The sequence below is a fragment of the Dasypus novemcinctus genome, chromosome 20, assembly GCF_030445035.2.
Source record: "Dasypus novemcinctus isolate mDasNov1 chromosome 20, mDasNov1.1.hap2, whole genome shotgun sequence".
Classification (NCBI taxonomy): Eukaryota; Metazoa; Chordata; class Mammalia; order Cingulata; family Dasypodidae; genus Dasypus; species Dasypus novemcinctus.
The window spans coordinates 25,898,007-25,905,900 of NC_080692.1; the positions used below are offsets into that span (position 1 = coordinate 25,898,007).

General features: G+C 37.8%; 1 pseudogene; it reads left to right on the forward strand.

Moving 5' to 3' along the window:
• LOC131274720 (antigen WC1.1-like) overlaps positions 1–3,636 on the forward strand; it is a 28,864-nt pseudogene extending 25,228 nt beyond the window's left edge.
• Positions 3,637–7,894: the final 4,258 nt, after the last annotated feature.

The following is a 7,894-nucleotide window of genomic DNA, read 5'->3' on the forward strand; positions in this document are numbered from 1 at the left end:
AAAAAACTGATATAAAGGAGAAATAGACAATCATATTTATAAATTTTAACACACTTCTGTCAATAATTGATGAAAAAACAGATATAAATGGGTAGATACATGGAAGAGATGTATAATATGGTTAACAAATTTAATTAATTGACATGTATATAAAAAATGAAAAAACATGTAGCCAAGAATATAGGAAACACATTTTCAAGTACACATGGAATATTTATTTAAAAAAACCTACATGCTGGGTCATAAACTAATCTCAATAAATTTCAAATGATTTATATCATATACAGTACTTTGTCTGCCTATGGTGCACTTGACCTAAAAATTAATATCAAAACACTAACTAAAATTTTTCAGTTGTTTGGAAGTTACAAAATAAAGTTCTAAATAAAACAAAGCTAATTAGAACAACTTTCAGCCTAAATGATAATAAATATACAACAAAACCAGACATATGTAAGGTAGCCAAATCTGTGACTAGAGTCAAATGTAAAGCCTAAATGCATATAATAAAATAAAGTCTCAAAATCGATGCTAAAAGTACTCATATCTGGAAGATAAAAGAATATAAAATCAAACCAAAGAAAGTAGAAAAAAGAATAAATATCACATAAATCAATGATATAGACAAAGCCATTAATAAAACACTACTTAATAAAAATGTCTTAATAAACTATAGAAGATCTGAATAATCCTGAATTTGTTAAAGATGCTGAATTTGTAATTAAAACCTTTCACCAACAGCAAACCAAACCAATCAACCAACCAAACAAAACGGAAAGAAATTCCAGGCCCAGATGGCTTTTACTGTTCAGAGCTAGTAGTACTATGCCAATTAAAAATTTCCTATATTTGATAGCTATGGTTGTTATATGAATATCTTTGTACTTATGAAATGAATGATGAAGTACCTAAGAGTAAAGGGACGTGATGCTTGTAAGAAGGTTTATGGTTAAGAGAAAAAGAAATCCAAGCATACAAATTTTGTGTATGTGGATGTGTATATGTACAATTATATATATATATATATATATATATATATATATATTTGTAAAATGTTGATATGTGAATTTGGATGACGGTTGTAAGAGGGTTCTTTATATGATTCTTGCAACTTTTCTTTAAGTTTGTGATTATTTAAAAATAAAAAAGTTATACAAATACATAAAAAAATAAAGACAACACCAAACTCTTGCAGAGGATAAAAATGGAGGAAACAATTTCTGCCTCATTTTATGAGAATACCATTGTCTTTAATGCTTACAGATGCAGAATTCATGAAGAAAATATTAGCAATTTGAATCCAGAGATGTATAAAAAGAATACATCAATTCTCTTATATTCTTCACGTTGTCCAGAAATGGTATTTGTTCCAGAAATGCAAGATTAATGTAATATTTGAAAAGCAAATATATAAAATTCACCACAGTAACAAAATTAAGAAAAGAATCACATAATCATGCATTAGATATGGAAAAGCATTTGACAAGATTCAACACCTATACATGATAGATTCTTTTAGCATATTAGAAATAGGTGGGATTTTCTGATAAGGGCCATTGTATTAGCCAGACAAAAGGGTGCTGATACAAAGTACCAGAAACTGTTGGCTTTATAAAGGGTATTTATTTGGGGCAGAAGCTTACAGTCATAAGGCCCTAATGAGTCTAACTCAAGGTACCATAAGAGGTGCTTTCTCACCCAAAGTCATTTGCCACATGTTGAAGCAAGATGGTGGGAGATGTCAGCTTTCCTTCTTCCTCTTATGGCTCTGTGGTCCCATCTCAGCTGTAGGCTGGCATAGGGCTCGTTTCTCTTCCTGGGGCTCATTTCTTTCTGACCTCAGCTGCTCTAATCTGTTCACATGGTCAGCTGTAAACTACCAGGCAAATGGCTCATCTCTTCCTGGGGCCTCTGCCTTGTCTATGGATCTGGCTCTCTTCGTCTGCATTCTTCTGTGTATTTACTTCTTCTGGACATTCTTAATTGAGTATCTGTTTATATAGCTCACCAAGGAGGTGGGGACTCAAACTGAGTTGCCCTAATGATGTGTTTGAATCAAAGCCCTAATCTTGATTTAATAAAGTAAAAGTGAAACCTGTGAATTCAATACAATCAAAGTGGTATCATGCCCAGAGGAACAGACCAGTTTACAAAAATAATCAAATATCTCTTTTTGGAATTCATAAATAATATCAAATTACCACAGCCATATATACAAATCCTGGAACAAATATCTCAGTGGTGGAATATTAAAAAATAAAATTTAAAAGCTCTGTGAAAAGTACCATCCAAAACATAAATTACCTAAAAGAAAACTTAGTCGAAGATGTCCAAGACCTCTGAGAAAAATTAAAGGAGACCTAAAGAAATGGAGGGACACAACTTATGAATGAATTGGGAGACTCAACACTGTCAAAATCACTTATCTCCAAATTCATATGTAGATTAAAAACAATCTCAGTCAAAATACTATCGTGCTATTGTTTTGGTGAAAAATGACAAAATAATTCCACAATTTATGTGGAAATGCAAACTGCCAAGAATGTCTAACATACTCAGGAAGAAAAGCAACAAAGTGAGATAAGTTACTTCACCATATATCAAGAGTTATTATAAAGTTATAACAATTAAGGAAGTGTGGTACTGATGTAAGAATAAACAAATGATATGATGGAATAGCATAGAGAGTCCAGAAGAACTCAGACATACATAAACTTTTTATAACAAGGTGGTACTATAGTGGGGAAAAGAGAGTTTTCAGCAAAGGATTGGAGTCCTTTTATATGGATATCCTTGTAAAAATATAAAACTTGATTCCTATCTCACAGCATAAATAAATATCAATTCTCGAAGTAGTATATACAATTCTATGCAAAAGAAAAATAATTAAACCTGTAAAATACTGTGAGAGAACATGCTCAGAATCTTGAGGTAGGCAAAGATATCTTAAAAAAGAAATAAGAAGTAATAAAGGGACTGGAAAAAGTTGATAAATTGTACTTCATTAAAATTTAGAACCCAGCTAATTAAAAAACATGATTAAAAGAGTGAAAACAGAAAGCCATAGGTTAAATGCATAGAATAAATACATCCAAAAGTTAATGTCACAATTATTTGTAGCATCATTATTTGTAATAGTCAAGAATTGAAACAACTCAACATTTCTGTCATTAGTTGAATGAATCAATACATTGTTATGTGGTCATTCAGTGAAATATTTATCACAATAACAATTAATAAAACACTGCTATAAACATCAATATAGATGAATCACAAACATAGTATTGAATCAAAGAAGTTAAACATGAAAGAGAACATATTGAAGGATATTAGATAATGTTGAAAAAACCTCACTAAAAATATTGAGTCAGATGAAGTGCAGACAGGGCAGAGTAGAGTATATGGCTTTATATAAAGTTTGAAAACAGGCAAACTGTTTTGAGGTAGTAGAGTTTAGGAGAGTGGTTTCCTTTGGAGAAGAGGAGGGCACAGTGATTGCTGGGGTGGGCAGGTTGCTCCTGGGTGCAGCTGACACTTTGTTAACTTGGGTTGTGGTTACAGGGCTGTGTTTGTGTTATTATAATTCATTGTGCTATGTGCTGATTGTTTACACTTTTCTCTTTAGATTATATTTAAATATATTTAATCATGTTTATTAAAAAAAAAAAAATAGAATAGCTTTTAACATCCCTGGCCGTAAACTGAAAGATGAATAACAGTAAAAGGAGCCACAAATACCACGACATGCTCCACTTTTGAAGGCAGCTATTGCACGTTCTCTGCTTGTTGAGGCATTTCACTCAAGGGATCCTCCGAGTACCAGTTACCCCTCTCCAATCTCTTACCTGAGCAGATCACAGAGACTGTGTTTCCATGGGTACAGTCAGTGATCCCCAGGGCAGTCACAGGGCATTGCCACAAAAAGGACTTAGCCCCTGAGCAGTGAAATCGGTGTTTCCAGACCCCATCATCTCCTTCCACAAAGTATGCTCCTTCTGGGGTAGAGTTGGCGACTCCACAGCCGAGCTGACGGCAAACCACATTGGCATTGGCCATGTTCCAGTGGGAGGCACAGAGTGCTCTCCAGGCTCCAGAAATATTCATCTCCACTTGTCCCTCACACTGAGAGCTGCCATTTTTCATGAGCCGCACTTCTGTTTACTCTGGCAGGAGAAGACAGGGCTTCAGCAAAACATTGTGTTTTTCTTACCCTGATAAAGTATGGGGACAGGTCAAAGTCCTGATGTGAGTCTCACCTGAACAGACAATGTGAACTGCCCCATTGTGGTTAAAAGTTCCTCCAGGGCGGGGCACTTGGGGGCAGAACCAAAGCTCCTGCTCCTGCCCCTTACATTGGAAACCTTCAGCCCAGACCTGACCTTCAGCCTCTCTGAAGGGCATGTCCCTCACTACAGACACAGGCTTGCCACACTGCAGCTCTGCACACATGACCTTGGCAGTAGGCAACGTGAAGTTCCTGTCAGGCACTGGAGTCCAGTCTTCTCCAGAATGTACTTCCAATCACCCTGAGCAGGGTCCTTCCCCTCCAGCCAGGCACACAAATCCTAAGGGAGAAAAAAGAAACCCAGGGGGTGGTCATCATCCTGGCTTGGCAGTTGGAAGTAACATCTTACAAGCAGTGGTGTGAAAGTCTCCATTCCCCCACAAGTATGGGGCAAGGGGAGAGACACGCAGCAGTCGGTGTCAGAATACATCATCCATGAATGAGTTTCTGAAGACAGATCCAGGAGGATTTTTCAGGGTCAGTTCAGAACTGCTGAATTCCAGGAACATATACTTTGGGGTCAGCTAAAAAAGTGAATTCCTCATCAGCAGTCTGATACCTAGGCATTGCTCTGAAAACATTCATTTTATGAATTTTACTCTAATCACTTCCCTCTTAAAAGAGTTAAGATCCCGCTGGCCCAGGCCATGAGCAGAACAATGAAGCCAAGAACTGAAATGGGCAAATTATCTTTCTCAGAAATCCTTCCAATTTTCATCAGGAAGAAGATGCACACGTCCCTTGGGAGGGTTCTATAGTATACCGAAGGTTAGAATTATCTCAGGACTTAACAAGGAGGTAGTGTTATTCAATCTGGTTTGAGATATTGGACCAGTATTTTTGAAAGGTAGAAACATGCCATTTACTAGTGTAAATGCATGGGTTATCTAATGAAGACAATCAGGAATTATAGGAAGGAAATTGCAAAGTAGGTGGGCATTCAAACTTAGGTACCAAAGTATGAAGAGCAGAACCAACTCAGAATTAAAAAGAATTACACAAAACAAACAAACAAAACAGTACATGGAGTACAAGAGGGTACAGAACTATCAGGAAGAGAGATAAGGTTAGAATGCCATCTTCCTGGAGGTGGAATTCTGAGCAGCTTTTTCTCCCATCCGATCCTCAAATGACTGATGAGTAGGAAAACTGTAGAAAAACTGATGGCTCAAGAGAAAAAATACACTCATTATGACTAGTCCACTTCTACGGTTTCACATTTTATTTTTTGGATACTTTTTGACAGTAAAAAATTCCAAGAATTTCTAAGGTTACCAATGTGAAGAAGAAATTATATACAGGTGAGTCTAGATGTTCAGGAAGCTCAGAGAGTTATCAGAGTGGGGGAAGGGGGCCAGTAGTCCTCACCATTTTTCTTGAACTTCTGGGATTTGTCCATGAACCTGGGTGAGGTTCTCAGTCTGAGTTTACAAATGCTTGCTTTGAGCCAGCCAACCAGATGGTGAAAGGAGACCCTTGACACAGAAAAATGCACGGCTTGCTTCCCGTTGTGCTATGATTTCCAAAGACATCAAGTTGCCATTGCCAGCATCAAGACAAAGCACAGCACACAGTTTGTGGATTGGTGTCCCAGTGGCTTCAAGGTTGGCATAAATTACTAGACCCCACTGTAGTATCTGGTGGAGAACTGGCCAAGGCCCAGTGAGCTGTGTGCATGCTGAGCAACACCACAGCCTTTGCCCTGGCCTGGGCTTGCCTGGACCACAAGTTTGACTTGATGTTCGCCAGCATGCCTTTGTTCACTGGTATGTGGGTGTGGGGATGGAGGAAGGAGAGTTTTCTGAGGCCCGCGAGGACATGGCTGCCCTTGAGAAGGATTATGAGGAGGTTGGTGTGGATTGTTGAAGGAGAGTGTGGGGAAGAAGGAGAGGAACATTAATACTCATTTCTCTCAGTCCTACAGCATGTCACATCCTCAGCAGGTCAGCTTCTATATTAGCTGACATTCTTTTAAGCTGTCTAGTTAGATTGTCTTCACTCCAAGTTGTGATCATGTCTTATTTTTTCATGTGCACGTGTAAAGTTTTCCATCATGCCTCAAAGTAAAAGTTTTAAGAAAAACAAAACAAAGCAAAAACAACATAAAAACCTTACAACTTAGCAACTAATCAATATAAGGTTTAAATTTATCCAAGGGACTCAATGAGGGCAAAGTTATGTTTCTCTTTTTCACTATTATATACCAGAAAATGGTTCATAATATTAACTAATTTAATATTTGTTAATGAATGATATATTCATTTTATATATTTTTTTTATTGTTTTTATTTATTCCCCTCCCTCTCCCCTGCCCTGTTTGTGCTGTCTGTGTACATTCGCTATATGATCTTTTGTATTTATTTCTCCTTTTGTCTTCTCTTCTTGTCTCTCTCCTCTCGATTCACCAGAATTTGATCCTGCAGACCTCTGATGTGTTGAGAGTTTTCCTGTCAATCGCGACACCTCAGTTCCTGGTCTCTGTTATGCTTCACTTTGACTCTCCCCTATCTCTGTCTTTTGTTGTGTCTTCATCTTGCTGCACGACTCACTTGTGCAGTACTGGCTCACCTCACGCGGGCACTCATGTGGGCACTCAGCTCGCCACACGGGCACTTTTTTGGGCACTTGGCTCATCACATGGGCACTGGGCTTGTCATGCAGGCACTTGTGTGGGCACTTGACTCACCACGTGGGCACTCAGTTCACTGTGTGGGCACTTGGCTTGCCATGCAGGCACTGACTCACTGTGCAGGCACACTTTCTCTTCTTTTTCACCAGGAGGCCACAGGGATAGAAATCGGGTCCTCCCATATGGTTGGGGGAGGCCTTATCACTTGAAGGACATCTACTTCCCCGCAATTTATATTTATTTCCCATTTAGATATGAGAAAAAGTCCCACTAAATACTATAAGAGTGAGGTGAAAACCACTCTTTGGTCTTACTATCTTCTTTTTTAAAATTTTTTTCAGTAGTAAATGGTACATTTCTAGCTCTCAAGAATACTGGTGGCATGGCTTGATTCAGATTGAATTGCACTACCTATTTGCTAAGTTATGAAATAATGCCCTAATTTTCAGTATAATATAGAACCCTCCAAGGGACTTGTGCATCGTCTTCCTTAATGAAAATTGGAAACATTTCTGAGAAAGAGATAGCTCACCAAGTGCAGTTCTACTCTTGGTCCGGGACAATGAGACCTAAACCTCTTATAGCCTGGTATTCATACACTGAATGTTTCAGAGTGTCTGACTTGGAATCAGGCAGGGACTAACAAAGTTCCTGAAGTGACTCCAATAGCAGTATCATTGTGAACTACACAGCCCATTCACTTATCTAAAAAACACTTATTGAGCATTATGAGATATGAATTATTATGTGTTCATGAAATAATGTACACCCAAAAGATAGATTACATATTTTTGGTAAAATGTGTGATTCAGAAATCTGAACAAATGAAGAACACTACACAGAGGTGATCACTATCAGTTATTCTCAGGGATTGAAGAACAGTGTAATGAAATGTAAGAAGTACATACACACTCTGGGTGGGATTTGGGTCCAGGCATACATTGTTCTCACAAACCAAGGCCATCTAATCAAAAGATCAG